The sequence below is a fragment of the Theropithecus gelada genome, chromosome 7a, assembly GCF_003255815.1.
Source record: "Theropithecus gelada isolate Dixy chromosome 7a, Tgel_1.0, whole genome shotgun sequence".
NCBI classification, from domain to species: domain Eukaryota; kingdom Metazoa; phylum Chordata; class Mammalia; order Primates; family Cercopithecidae; genus Theropithecus; species Theropithecus gelada.
Genome location: NC_037674.1, coordinates 46,929,922 through 46,945,406, shown reverse-complemented (window position 1 = coordinate 46,945,406; position 15,485 = coordinate 46,929,922). Strand labels below are relative to the sequence as shown.

At 42.6% G+C, this 15,485-nt stretch overlaps 1 protein-coding gene across 1 annotated transcript in view; it reads right to left on the bottom strand.

The window, feature by feature from the left end:
• The window catches only part of THSD4 (thrombospondin type 1 domain containing 4), a 642,120-nt gene that overhangs the window by 437,133 nt on the left and 189,502 nt on the right, over positions 1–15,485 (bottom strand). The gene's annotated exons all lie outside the window — the stretch shown is intronic.

The following is a 15,485-nucleotide window of genomic DNA, read 5'->3' as shown; positions in this document are numbered from 1 at the left end:
TGTTATGCAGTCATAGACAACGAATACATTTGTGTTTTTAGAATTCTATTACCCCATACCAGGTGAAATAGACAAAATTTAAAATAGAAGGAAGTCACAAAGATTTAACAGGCCTAGAAAGTTTTTCTGATCTGTTCCTTGGACTAAATTTCCTCACTTTTTTCTGACACATTTTTCTGGATGGTTTTAATAACCAAATATCCTCCAGCAACGGTTGAGTGTTGTCTGGTTTGCCCACCTACAGTCTTAGCCTCTCAGACACTTCAACTCATGGTAATCCTGTTTCCTAGCAAGCAAGTCAGCAGGTACAAAGCAGGAGACCAAGGGGACATTTCCTCAAAGTTCCTAAAAAGTCACTGATCCCTTCCAGGTTAAATTCCGTAACACTGTATAAACGTCAATGAATTTTTAAAAACCATTATTAGGTGCATTTTAATGTACTCCAAGCTTGTTTTCAACTTAATTTGACCCACTTTTTTTTTTTAAGTCTATGTGATCATTTTACTCAGTTCTACATTTTCCCTTTAGTTCTAATGGTCTTTGATTGTTGTTAATATTTGCAGTTGTTGACTCTGGCTTTTATTTGTTTTCGCTGCTTTTCAGGGTCTTAAGAAAGTAAAATTTTTTGCCCATATTGAATTGACTATAATATTTTAAGATTCTTTTAAATATTGCTCACATTAGCCCATTTGTTGTTTTAATAGGTCTTAAGTTGTTTCAGCTGTTTTTCAGTTAAATATTTTAACTTAAAAAAAAAACTGTCTGAAGTTATAGCATTTTAAGAATGCAATTACATTTATTTCAGCACTCTCACATTCATAACTGCTTTTAATATTTTAATAACTTAGTTATTAAATAAATCTATTCTTGGAATATGATTTCAAAATGCTGCAGGGAGGGGAAAACAATTTTAAAAGATTCTGTTAACCCTATGTTTTAAAAGAGAAGGCTGGCTGGGCGCGGTGGCTCACGCCTGTAATCCCAGCACTTTGGGAGGCTGAGGTGGGCAGATCACGAGGTCAGGAGATCGAGACCATCCTGGCTAACACGGTGAAACCCCGTCTCTATTAAAAATATAAAAAACTAGCCGGGCGAGGTGGCGGGCACCTGTAGTCTCAGCTACTCGGGAGGCTGAGGCAGGAGAATGGCGTGAACCCAGGAGGTGGAGCTTGCAATGAGCCGAGACCGCGCCACTGCACTCCAGCCTGGGCAACAGAGCAAGACTCCATGTCAAAAAAAAATAATAATAAAATAAAATAAATAAATAAAAGAGAAGGCTGATACTAAAGCTTTTTTGTTTTTGTTTTTTTTTTTGGAGATGGAAACTCACTCTGTTGCCCAGGCTGGAATGCAATGGCGCCATCTTGGCTCACTGCAACCTCTGTCTCCCAGGTTCAAGAGATTCTCCTGTCTCAGCCTCCCGAGTAGCTGAAATTACAGGCGCCTGCCACCATGTCCAGCTAATTTTTGTATTTTTAGTAGAGACGGGGTTTCACCATGTTGGCCAGGCTGGTCTTGAACTCCTGACCTCAGGTGATTCACCTGCCTCAGCCTCCCAAAGTGCTGGGATTACAGGCATGAGCCACCACGCCCAGCCTGATACAAAAGTTTTACAGAGGGAGTACGTGAAGCTGCAGAAGATCTTGGGTCCAGCTCTGGTTATCTCAGTCAAATAACTGGCACATCACTGAGGCAGTCATTTCATCTCTGCTAGAGTAAGCTGATACATCTGTAAAACGGGGAATCATATGTTTTGGGTCAACTTTAGAACGTTACAAGGCAGCTGTTAGGACAGCAGTTCTGATCTTCCCAATATACTCTTATTTGTTTAAATGTTTTAACGTTTATTTTCAAAACAAATTTTATCTTGCCATGGAACACGGAAAAGCTGCATCACTTTCCATGGATAAAAAGTTATAGTAAAATAAATACAAAAGAAAATGAAACAATGTTATTAAATCCTAGCTAGACACAATTGAAGACTAGCTCAATTTGAGAATTGTTAAAGACATAACTAGCATAACACCTTTCTTGATGCTGAAAAAAAAAAGATGTCTGGAGTTGAAAGAGAACTGAAAAAGGAATGACTTTCTCATTCTAGGATTCAGTGTTATTTGATGCGGTTTCTTGGTTCCACTAAAATCAAGGGACAAGCAGTATGAGTCCCACATTTTTGAAAAAGCTTTTGTGAGGAAAGATATGGATGGAGCAAAAAGTTTGATCACGTTCCAGGAACAGGCTTTCTTGGGCTACTTAGATCTTTTTTTCCCACGTGTTGTCTGTCTCTTTACCAATCTAAGGTGGGCTACATTGTAGGAAAAGGCCAAAAATGTGAGCTAACCCATTTTAAATCTTAGTAACATCTGGCACCTTTAGGAGAAGGAAATAATTTGTGATCCAAAGGAGAATTCAGCTTGCTGGAGCGGGTATCCCCATGGAAAAAGGAAAATGGACCTGCCTGTGGGAAGGGGAGTTGCTGTAATATGGAGATGTTCAGAAGACTGCGAATAACTTTGAGGTTGTTTTAGTCTGGGTTAACTTGTGGTCTTTAGTGCATTCCAAATATACAACGATGTTTTATGAGTTTACAACTTATACAAGATGTAAGGCATTATGGAATTGTACCATTAAACTGTGAAGTAGTTATCCTGAGTGACTGCAGAATGATCCTCACACAGTTCACCCTGATAGGGGAAGAGGACTCATCCAGTCCAACTTTAGGAACCAGAAGTTCACCTAGGGGTGACCCGGTGGACTCTGGGCTCAGTAAACATGAATCTGAGTCAGCATTTTCCTAAGCATATTCTCAAGAATGTTAGTGCCAAGAGATCTAACAACAACAACAACAACAACAAAAAAAAAACAATTTAAAAACGGTTCTATGATCCTTTTGCTGGAGTCTAGTTACTATACCCTCCTGTTGAAGATTTATAATTCATGTCAGTACAGTAAGAGCTCTGAGAACTCCTGTAATAAAGAATTTGCTTACCTTTGCTTCATCACGTGTTTGTAACACTTGTTGGCCAAATAAACAGTCATCAATAACCTAGCAAAATTCATATTCAGGGCCATCCTAACTGACTTTTAACAGGGCAGCACCACCAACAGGGCAATTCAGAATCAAAACAAAGAAAACCACTGAGTTCTATTTTCTTAAATACTTTAAGGAAGAGTGGATTTATCTGGAATTAACTTAAAAGAGTATTTGCTGAAGATTTCAAGATGGATTTTTGGACATTTTAAAGAGATTTTAGAATCCTTGTTTGATGTCAGCATTGTAGTGTTCCCCATTTCCTTGATTAGACATAGCAGAAGTGTCCTAAGGTGATCAGTCCTGATCATGGTGTGCTGGAAACAGGCCTGGAACAAATGTCATCAAATGTGATCACTTAAGAGAAGTATGTTGCAAGCACCAATGTCCAGCACAAGCGTAAATTGTTACTTCCAGGAGATCTGGTTCTAAATCAAGTTCTGCCATTAATCAACATTATGACCTAGGGCATGATCATCTATATTTTGAAGATAAGGAAACTGAAACTCTGAGAAATACAACAAATTATCCAAAGCTAAACCCCAAGCTAGGAGAATTGTACTGCACCCAGGGCCAGAGCTCCGGCTCTCAGCTCAGTGTTCTCTCCACTGCTGTACTCTGCCTCCCCAGCCCTCCTGCCTCTCAGGTTCACACTTGGCATCATCTAACTCTTCTTCAGGTAACCTGGATGTCTGTGCTCCTTCTATTCTAAGTCTTAGATTCATTGCTCCTGCTTCCCCTAGGATCTTCATTCCAGTCATTTCCAACTCAGAATGAAATGATCCAGTGTGATTCTGGCCCTTCTGATTGCTGATGGGCTGAGTCCCAGCCTCAGCTACAAGCCCCTGGTTTGTGTTGGTCTGAATCACCTTAACAACTCTTGACCCATCAATGACTGTGGCCAAACCCTGAGTTCCTCCAAGAGGCTTTAGCTTTTCCCATTAGGATACTTATTCCAGGAGCCTTTATGTTGGGCTAGGAACTTAATGACTAAAGGACAAATAGTGGCTCCTTCCCACTAAGATTCCATCTCTTAGCGTGGTAAAGGAACAAAGGTCCCAGGTGTAGAAAACACCGAACTAACTCCACTTCAAACTATGCTCCATCCTATGCCTACTGCCACTCCCTGGCTCTGTCTGTCTCCACCCCTGACATCCTCGGCCTTCATTCTGGTGGTCATCCATGCTGCCTCTGTCCTAGTCTGTGGTGACTTTGGAGGCTCAGTTGTCTTGAATCTCTGTCTTCCCAAATTCACTGCCTTATCTCTGGCTCATGGCATGCCTCCTGGGAAGGAACTGGGACTGTTCTTCATGAACTTCCCCCAAAGGCGGACCAAGCAGATTAGGAACATGTAACTCCATGCTCCCTGAATCCTTTTTCCCTTCCCTACTGCCCCCTCAAAAGCCACTGGTAGGTGGGTGTTGGGCAAGAAGCACCATCCTCCTGGGCATATAAATTCTAAGCTCCACCACCTCCTCCCTTAATAAAACAGCAGTGAGGATCACAAGGGACAGTGACACTTACTCAGCCCTGACCAAATACCAGGCATTTGCTAATTAACTGCGTTAGGTAGTGTATCTCATTTAATGCCATGAGAATTCTATGAAGGTAGGTATTATGAATTTCTCCATGTTTACAGAAAAGCTGGAAGAGGTTGAGCAATTTGTCAAATGTAAATACTAAGCAATGGATCCAGGATTTGAAACCAGACCATTCCCAGTCCTCAACTATCCCACTGTCCCCCTACACAGGCAGCCTCTTCCTTGGAATCATATGAAAAAACAAACTTCCCATAGGGTACATTTTGCCTTCTGATATGGTTTAGTTCTCTGTCCCCATCCAAATCTCACCTTGAATTGTAATAACTTCCATATATCATGGGAGGGACCTAGTGAAAGGTAACTGAATCATGGGGGTGTGTTTTTCCCCTGCTGTTCTCATGATAGTGAATAAGTCTCGTGAGATTTGACGGTTTTATAAAGGGCAGTTCCCCCTCACATGCTCTCTTGCCTGCCGCCATGTGAGACATGCCTTTGCTCCTCCTTCACCTTCTGCCATGACTGTGAAGCCTCCCGAGCCATGTGGAACTGAGTCCATTAAACCTCTTTTTCTTTACAAATTACCAGCCTTGGGTATATCTTTATTAGCAGGGTGAGAATGGACTAATACACCATCTTCAAAAACATTCTACCCTGTGTACACAGAAATGGGTTCACAGGAGACAACATCCTTTTTCCTCTTATGGCTACTCCTCACTTCTAATGCTCTCCATCACAAATATGTTTCAGAGATTAAGGGAGTGGAGGCTTAGTTGCTTGTATGTTGACTATTTTAAACACCAAAATCCAGCTCTGAAAATTCTCCCTCTGCATTTTATTCAGACTATTATTATACAAAGCAAACACTTAGGCAATCTAATCTGTCTAAACATTTATATCCCACCCAATCTTTTTAAAACTTTGGGCTCTGCCAAGCACTTTCTAAAGAACCTTGAAAGGCAGTTCCCATGGCTCATTTTGTGTCACATGAAAATATAAATGTCAGCATTGACAATGGTTTATTAGGTCCCACTGACAACTACAAAGTATAATACGTTGGTATTTTCCCAACATGGGCTCAGTCCTGAGATTTCGGCCCTAACATCCATTACATTTGTGTTCTCAGAACTTCACTGAGATGCTTGGACCATTAATCTTCCAGCCAGATCCTGTTGTTTGTTGGGGGCCCAGCCTTCCCCAGGTCCAGGGAGCCCCACTCTGGTCAGCTGCTGGAACTGAGGAAGCTTGCCCCAGGTTCAGTTGTATCTAGGCCTTCAGCCACTAAGCCAGGCCTGGAAGCACGACGGGTCCCCCTCCCTAGCAGCAATGGGCCTAGGGCCTAGGTTGGTGTGTAGTATATTTAAGGAGCCAAAATGCCACCTAGACCTCTGTAGAGTGACAGTTTTGTATCACTCACCCTAAATAAAGGCAGACTTGCGCTTGGCCTACCAATTCCACAAAAGTGGACCAATCACCATAATGCCTTGGGGATAACTTCAAGATTGTAAAATAGGTGACTGAAGATGTCCCATCAGTATCATCTTAACGTAATCCCTTGGTTGGAGTAGGGGGGTTAAGGTTTGTCAATGTTTATTTGTTTTGAAAAGATGGGTTTAGGTTTAGATGTACATAATTGGAAGTAAAGTTGAGCTATTAAAGGTGGCTGTTTAGCAGAAGTTGGAGATGTGAGAATGAAGACCAGAAGAGAGGGCAGTAATGGCAACAAACATAAATGCCTGTTTCAGCTTAATCAAGTGGTATGTGACTTCAGTCATAGCCAAGAGCCTGTTTTGCAAGCAGATTTCCATACAGGCTAACAGGGATAACTCTGAAGTTATCTCCAACTCCTTACTCTGCTCATACCCACTGAACCCAAAAGTCTTACTAAGATTTCCTCTATAATTTCTATTTTACTTCTCATTCACCTTGACTTCTAATTTGAAAGTCATCCTACATTCACTTTTGAGGATGAGGTTATATATATACACACACATATATATACACACACATATATACACATATATACACACATATATACACACACATATACACACATATATATATACACACACACACAGTCATTGGTTATTAATCAGTACATTCTACTACTAAGAATGTAGAAGGACAATTTTTTTGTGTGTGGTGGTGAGATACAATCTGATATATTTTTATTCCTTGTGTTCCTACTTCCCCAAATCTCTCCACCTCCTGAAACTGAAGCATCTACATCCTCCTTCACAGCAAGGACAGATAACAACTTTGAACAAGGGAGTCATTCCTAATCCTGGAAGTTTAAAATAGTGTTTTCTAAATTCCTGGTCTAAAGACTTATCTGCAAACAAAGCCTGCCCCCTCCAACCTCCAGTAACAATAACCAGGCTTTGTTCAAAATAAAATAAAATATATATATTTGTTGGTTTCAAGGAGGCAGAGCCTGGAGGACTGACCAGAGGACACAGCTGACCTCCTATCCTGGGTGCTTTGCTTCCCATTTGGAATTCTGGGAGAAGACCACCCCCTGTGTGCCCTACATCAACAAGAGGTGGCTATGGTGGAGTAGAGAAGACAGAGTGTCATGCAGGTTTTGAAATATCTCCCTGGTTTCCCACAGCCTAGAGGGAGGTGAACCAGGAGCTCATGCATGGCTCAGTTTCGTAATAAAAGTGTGAAGGGGGTCTGTGGATGATTAAAAGTCCAGGTTTTGGGCAACACTGGCTGAAAACCAAGGCAGGGATGGTCACCAGCTGCACAATTAGAGCTAGCCCAGCGCACAGGTGAATGCAGGTATATCAGCCAGAGACGAGGAGATGAAGGCAGGCAGCCCAGGCCATGCTGGGAGGACAAAGGGCACCTCTAGGATGCCAACAAGGACTCAGAGGGCAGAGAGTGTACTTAACAGTCCTCCCTGTTACCACTGCCATCAACATACTCCTGATTGCAGAGGTCATCCTGGGGAGTGGGGGCAGGAGGCAGAGAACCCCAGGTGGAAAATAGCCCTGGAGCTTGAATTAACTATGAGCCTGAATCTTTAGAAAAATTATCCCCAGAAAACTGTTTTAAACTAGATAAGAGAGTGAAAGTATGAGAATACTTGAAAGTTTAAGTTTATATTCTACTGTCTTTGAAAATAAGACATAATAAGTTACATTTGTTTAAAATAGAAATATTTTTAAAGTAATGGTTCTCTTTATTTGAGTCTATTGCAGAAATTTAAAACCTGCTACAAGAGGTGTATTTAGCATTCAAAATATCTAACCTGCACTACAGCACACTGAACCCAAGGTGTGGTGATACTTGGATCACAACTTTGTGATACAAATAATATTATGTTGTAGGCATGGTTTCTCTGAGGCTGAAAGCACAACTACTTTTCTCTTTCAAAAGAATAAAAATGGCCAGGCGTGGTGGGTGGCTCATGCCTGTAATCCCAGCACTTTGGGAGGCCGAGACAGATGGACCATCAGAGGTCAGGAGTTCGAGACCAGCCTGACCAACATGGTGAAACCCCATCTCCACTAAAAATACAAAAATTAGCTGAGTGTGGTGGTGCGCACCTGTAATCCCAGCTACCCGGGAGACTGAGGCAGGAGAATCGCTTGGACCCAGGAGTCGGAGGTTGTAGTGAGCCGAGATCATGCCACTGCACTCCAGCCTGGGTGACAAAGTGAGACTTCATCTCCAATAAAAAAAAAAAAGAATAAAAATATAATATTTTCTTATAGTAACTTATCAAAATTGATATTACCAGGCTACGTTTCGAGATAAGTTCTTTCAGCCTAAATCAAACAAAAGAAAAAAATCAAGGCATAATTCAACCTCTTTCTCAATAAACTGTAACTGTTATTAAACCTTTAAAAAAGGCTATAATCATATGGCTAAAACGATCTTTTCCAACTCACTCAGAAACACTTCTTAGGATAAACATTCTCAAACCACTGAGAAAAGCCGCAAGACTTTCAGCACATTTGCGTTCAAAGCCCCTCTGGACAGAAGAATTCCTCCAGTAAAAGCTTTCCTATGCCTCATCATCTGTACAGAGCATTGGAACTAATTAACTGAAAAGATGGCTTTAATCTGCTTTAGGAGCTCGTGCCATGTTTTTTTCTAACTACCTAAGTCCTCATTCTAATAGGAACAATTGATGCCAGTAATGATACCAGCAATAGCATGAAAGCTACGGAGAGCCCCCAGTCGGTACAAACCTGCAGAGATGGAGGGAGCCCGCGAGCCACAGCCAGCAGGTCAGCTGCTTTGGGGGAGGGGTAGGTATGAAAAAATCAAAAAGTAACAAATGACATGCCTCTCCTAAGAAACACTTTTATGAAAAGCAGACTCTCTCCTTCCCTCAAAGCAGTATTTTTAAGATTTTGAAACAGTATATATATTAAAACTAATTTTACATAGGTAAACATGTGCCATGGTGGTTTGCTGCACCTGTCAACCCATCACCTAGGTATTAAGCCCAGCATGCATTAGCTATTTGTCCTAATGCTCTCCTCCGACCCTCCCTCAACAAGCTCCAGTGTGTGTTATTCCCCAAAAATAAAAATATCAAAAAATAAAATTAAAAAGTACCAGAGCTCCTTGAAGAAATGGCTGATTTGATAACTGGGGCAGGGAATACCCAAGTTGAACCTGGAGCATCTTGTCGTGCCAGAGAGTAAGGAAGTACTAAACACATGCACACACACACATATGTGAGCACAGGCATGTACACACACAGAATGACGGGATTGTGCCAAGGGGATACCAGAGGCCAACTCAATTCAGTGACTAAGGCTTGAATAATTTGAGCAATAAATAAAGTAGAAGTGAACTGTAGCCTAAAGTATAAAATAAATATCCATGGGCCCATATTGATATCAATAAATAAATGATACTGATATAAATAAATACATAGGGAAAAATCCTAATTTTATCATACATCTACTTATTCATTCCAATGAAATATTCATTAAGTGCTGTTATATGCCAGGCACTGTTCCAGCGAGTGAAGATGTGGCAGTGAACAAGACAGAGGAAGTCCCTGCTCTCGCAGAGCTTTCATTCTATGGGAATAAGTAAACCAACTCCAAAAATTTCAGATACTTGAGTGGTGAGGTATGACAGTGAAGGTCTCTTGCAGGAGGGGACAATCAGAAGGGGGGCCTGAATAATAAGGAGCAAGCCATAGGAAGATCTGGGGGTCAGAACATTCCCAGAAGCATGAAGAGCAAGTGCAAGGGCCCTGTGGGGTGGTGGGGAAATAGGGAGAGGGAGCCAGAGTCATGCTAGAGTGGAGTGAGAAAAGGCAGAGGAAGTTATGAGGCCAGAGATAACTGATCATGTGTGGCTTGGCAGGTTATATGAGTTTTCTAGGGTTGCCATAATGAAATATCACAGTGTGGGTGGCTTAAATAACAGAAATTCATTTTCTCAGTTCTGGAGACTGGAAGTCCAAGATCAAGGTGCCTGCAGGAGTGGTTTCCTTCAAGGCCTCTCCTCAGCTCACAGATGGTCGACCCCCTGTGCATATACAGCCCTGGTGTCTCTGCATGTCATAATCTCCTCTTCTTAAAAGGACACTAGTCAGATTAGGTTAAGACCCACCCTGACAGCCTCGTTTGAACTCAATTACCCTTTTTTTTTTCCTCCCTTGAGACGGAGTCTTGCTCTGTAACCCAGACTGGAGTGCAGTGGTGTGATCTCAGCTCACTGCAAGCTCCGCCTCCCAGGTTCAAGTGATTCTCCTGCCTCAGCCTCCCGAGTAGCTGGGATTACAGGCAGCCTCAATTACCTCTTTAAAGATCTTATCTCCAAATACAGTTACAATCTGAGGTACTGGGATCTAGGGCTAAACATGAATTTGAGGGGGACACTATTCAGTCCCTATAACAGAGGGCAGGGAAACAAAGAGAACTCTGGATTTTTCTGAAGCACAACAGGAAGGCCACGGGGGGTCTGCAGTAGGACAGTGTCACAAAAGATAACTGCCTACGGTGCTGTGTGGCGCACGGGCTATTGGGAGGGGTTAGCAGGAGCGAAAGCCACAGGCCAGGTGCGAGAGTGGCTGCAGCTGCCCAGTTGGAGACAATGGGGTACACACTAGGGTGACAGCATGAAGATGGAAAGAGGAGGACAGATACAGGGCATGGGAAGAAGAAAAGACAGGATCTGCTGATGGACTGAAGAGGGACAAGAGAAAGGCTGTTCTTCAGGATGACTCCCAAGCATTTGGCTTAAGCAATGGGTAGATGGTGGTGCCATTTACCGGGGTGCAAACAGATGGTATTATATGATACACATGGATAAAAGGGAAACATATCAACATATAATGCTAGGTTTGTCATCTGTGAGTCTAGAAAGAGGACATGTGGAAGTGGAAGGCAAGGCTCAGTGCACAGTTAGAAAGTGAAGCAGCAACTGTACTATGAAACCCCAGGATCAGACAAAGAGGGGCAGGGAGCACATCACTCTTCTAATTAGTTCAAAGAATGTCTTGGAAGAGGCTGGATTCTAAAAGCTGTTCAAATGATGCACCCATGCCAGAGAATGTCGGATGTCTTCCAAAACCCATTATCTTCCAAAACAATAGACTTTTTAGCTGAGCTTATGGCTATCCCCTTCTAAGATGACATTTCCAGGCCTTCCTTGAAGCTAGGTGTTGCCACTGGGGTGCATTTCTGGCCAGTGCATTGTAAGTAGAGGTGGCCTATGACAACTTCCTGGAAATCTATGATAACAAACAGCAGGTCTATGTCCTTTGCTCATTGTCCTCCCTTTTTATTCTCTATCTGTATGAAATTGAAATATGATGGCTGGAACTTTGATGGCCTCTTGGAATGTTAAAATTAGGACCAAACCCAAGGGATAGAAGAGTAAGAAATTGGAAGGCTCCAGGCCCTGAGGACTCTGTGGAGCACAGCCACCTTTAATGCACTTCTGTCATGTTTAAGTCACTTTATTTTGGGTCTCTGCTACTTAACACTGAACTAAATCTGAGTGGATACAATAAGCTAGGGAATAATGGGTACATGGTGGGGGAGATGTTGGGGCTCAGTAAACAATACCCCAAAACAAAGGCCTCAGAAGTAAAAGGTTTTCTCTGACATTCTCCTGCCCCACTGTCTCTCAGTCCCATTCTCTACCAAGGCTAGACAGAGAAACTGAATCCCTCTTCTCCCAGGTGGGTCACAGAAACCAGAACCTCTTTTCCCCAAAGCCAACCATAAAACCTAAAAATATATCTCTAACTTTCCCAATGCCTTACTGTGTAAAAACAGGCCATAAAGAAATTATCTGACCTACCTTGTTTGACAGTCATAAGAACCCCACTCCATTCCAGAGAGGGTCCTACCCACACTCAGAAGGAATGAATGCAAGCTTGGAGGAGCCAAGAAGAATCTAGACAGCCAGGCCCTGCTGAGTTTCCCCTCTGTCTATTAGCATTAGATCATATCATTTTTGTCAACCATGTTTCTACATGGCTGTCCATACTTTGTTGAACCTAAGCATAAAAATGGATACTTTAAAAATATGGACACTTTTTCCTGTATCTTTGGGTCTTTGTTCTGAAGGTTCCTATGTACACATGTTTCCCCAATTAATCTGGCTTTTGTGAGCTGATTTCTCAGTGAACCTTCAGAAGGCAAAGGGGAAGTTTCCTTGGCCCCCACAGAGACATTTACATATGTTCCAGGCATCCTTTCAACTTAGTGATAAACTGGATTCTAGTGGATCTCTCCTAGTCCCATAGCATAAGAGAATCATAAGGTCTGTGTTGATTTTCTAAAATGAAATCACACTAAAAGATAGATAGGTAGGTAAAATAATAAAAGCAGAAGTACTTGGATTAGAGGAGGCAGGGTACCAAGGACCATGGTTTGCAAACCACCTAAATGATAGCGATGTTAGCATTATCCAACTGATAGCTTTCTATGGTATGCCAGCTGACATCTTTCTCCAACCTTTTAGGAGTTGTATGAATAATACATACTTGCAGGGTGAAGACAAGCTGTATAGGTGGAGAGCCATCAATGCTGGGTGTCCATCTGGAGTACATGAGGTAGGGAGGAAAGCAGCAGAGGTCAGCACTGGGGCTGTTTCAGGCAGCCCATATTCTCTGTGTAACATGGCCTGCATGCCACACCTTCCTCTGTCAAGTATATCTTTTTATTAAGAAAGAAACAGAAAACAAGCCCATACATATGTGGTCAACAAGAGTGCCCAAATCATTCAATTGGTGGAAAAATTGTCTCTTCAACAAATTGTGCTTGGACAACTGGATATCCACATGCAAAAGAATGAAGTTGGACCACTTTCTCACACTATTTACAAATATTAACTCAAAATGGGTAAGGGATCTAAAACTATAAATCTCAGAAAGAAACCTAAGTGTAAATCGTTATGACCTCAGTCTAGGTAATGGTTTCTTAAATACGATACCAGATGTATACGCAGCAAAAAAAAAAAAAAAGGGTAAATTAGACTTCATCAAAATTTAAAACTTTTGTGCTTAAAAGGACACTATTAAGAAAGTGAAGAGACAATCCCAAATTGGAAGACAATATCTGCAAAGTATATATCTGGTAAGTATTCAAGTATATAAAGAATGCTTACAACTTAATAATAAAAAGACAAGCAACCTAATTTACAGGTGGGTAAAGGATTTGAATAGATATTTTTCCAAAGAGGACATATAAATGGTCAGTAAGATGCTCAACATTAGTCACTGAGAATAAAACAGGGCCGGGTGTGGTGTCTTATGCCTGTAATCCTAGCACTTCGGGAGATTGAGACAGGCAGACTGCCTGAGCTCAGGAGTTCGAGACCAGCCTAGCCAACATGGTGAACCCCATCTTTACTGAAAATACAAAAATTTAGCTGGGCGTGGTGGCATGCATCTGTAATCCCAGCTACTCAGGAGGCTGAGGTGGGAGAATCGCTTGAGCCTGGGAGGCGGAAGTTGCAGTGAGCCGAGATAGCGCCACTGCACTCCAGCCTGGGCGACCAAGTGAGTCTCCAAAAAACAAAAGCATGAGAAACCACTTCACTCCCCACTAGGATGACTAGAGTTAAAAAGATGGACAATAACAAAGGTTGACAAGAATGTGGAAAACTTGGAACCCTCATACGTTGCTGGTGGAAATGAAAATGCTGCAGCTGCTGTGGAAAACAATTTAGCAGTTCTTCAAAAAGGTAACTGTGGAGTTATCCTACGGCCAGGCAATTCCTCTCTCAGGTATATACCCAAGGCCACACAATAACTTGTCCATGAATATTCATAGCAGCATTATTCATAATAGCTAAAAAGTGGAAACAACCCATGTCCATAAACAGATGAATGGATAAACAAAATGATATATCCATCTCATGGAATATTATTTGGCAATTAAAATGAAGAACTGATCCATACGAACACATGGAAGGCCACTGAACTGCACAACGTAAAATGGCTCTGTTATGTTCTATGAATTTTACCTCAGTAAAAAATAAAGAAAGAAAAGAAAAGAAAAAGCAAGGAAGGAGACAGGGCTCTCCTGATCTTTCAAACCAAGCCCAAATATTGTCTTCCATATTTCAACAAGCACCCTGGCAGGAAAAAGAATCAATGTGAAGAACCTGTTATTTTTTTTTTTTGGAGACGGAGTCTCGCTCTGTCGCCCAGGCTGGAGTACAGTGGCCAGATCTCAGCTCACTGCAAGCTCCGCCTCCCGGGTTTACGCCATTCTCCTGCCTCAGCCTCCCGAGTAGCTGGGACTACAGGCGCCCGCCACCTCGCCCGTATTTTTTTTAGTAGAGACGGGGTTTCACCGTGTTAGCCAGGATGGTCTCGATCTCCTGACCTCGTGATCCGCCCGTCTCGGCCTCCCAAAGTGCTGGGATTACAGGCTTGAGCCACCGCGCCCGGCCGTAAGAACCTGTTATTTGACTTGAATGCAATCATTCTAAGAAAAGTAGCAACTTAAAAGGACATGTTAAGCCTGAGTAGGCAGGAAAGGGTTAAGAAAAAGCTAACATTAGGCCTGTGATGCTCAAACCTTGCATATTCCACAGAAAGGCCTGCCTCAAGGACTGACCCTTGGAGGCTCCTGGGAGGTAACCTCTGGGTCCTTGGAATACTATCCTGATAAGAGTGTTTTTGTATGTCTGAGAACATAGACCACCCAGTACTCAGGGTGAATGACTGTTTTTGCTGGGGGAGTAGAGGAGGTTGGGTTGGGAGAAACTAGAGGTCAGTCACACAGGTGCTGCATGACTCTATGACTGGCCCCAATAAAAACCCTGGACACCAAGGCTCTGGCATGCTTCCCTGGAGGGCAGAATTTCACATGTATCATCATACATCGTTGCTGGGAGAATTAAGCACATCCCTGTGCAACTCCACTGGGAGGGGATCCCTAGAATCCTGTGCCTGGTTTCTCCTGGACTTGGCTCCATATGCCTTCTCCCTTTGCTAATTTTTATTTGTATCCTTTCACTGTAATAAACCATAAGTGTGAGTATGAAAGCATTGTTTGTTTGTTTTTGAGACGCAGTCTTGCTCTGTTGCCCAAGCTGGAGAGTGCAGTGGTGTGATCTCTGCTCACTGCAACCTCCGCCTCCCAGGTTCAAGCAATTCTCTGCCTCAGCCTCCCGAGTTGCTGGGATTACAAGCTCCCACCACCATGCCCAGCTAATTTTTGTATTCTTAGTAGAGACTGGGTTTCACCATGTTGACCAGGCTGGTCTTGAACTCCTGGCCTCATGATCTACCTGCCTCAGTCTCCCAAAGTGCTGGGATTACAGGCGTGAGCCACCGTGCCTGGCCTGAATGCATTTTTGCGTACTGTGCTTCCTTTTAGCAAATCATCAAGCCTAAGGATGATCTTGAGGGCCCTTGACACACTTAGGTCTTAAAAATTCAGTATGCTGGCACATCCAGTGAACTTAACATA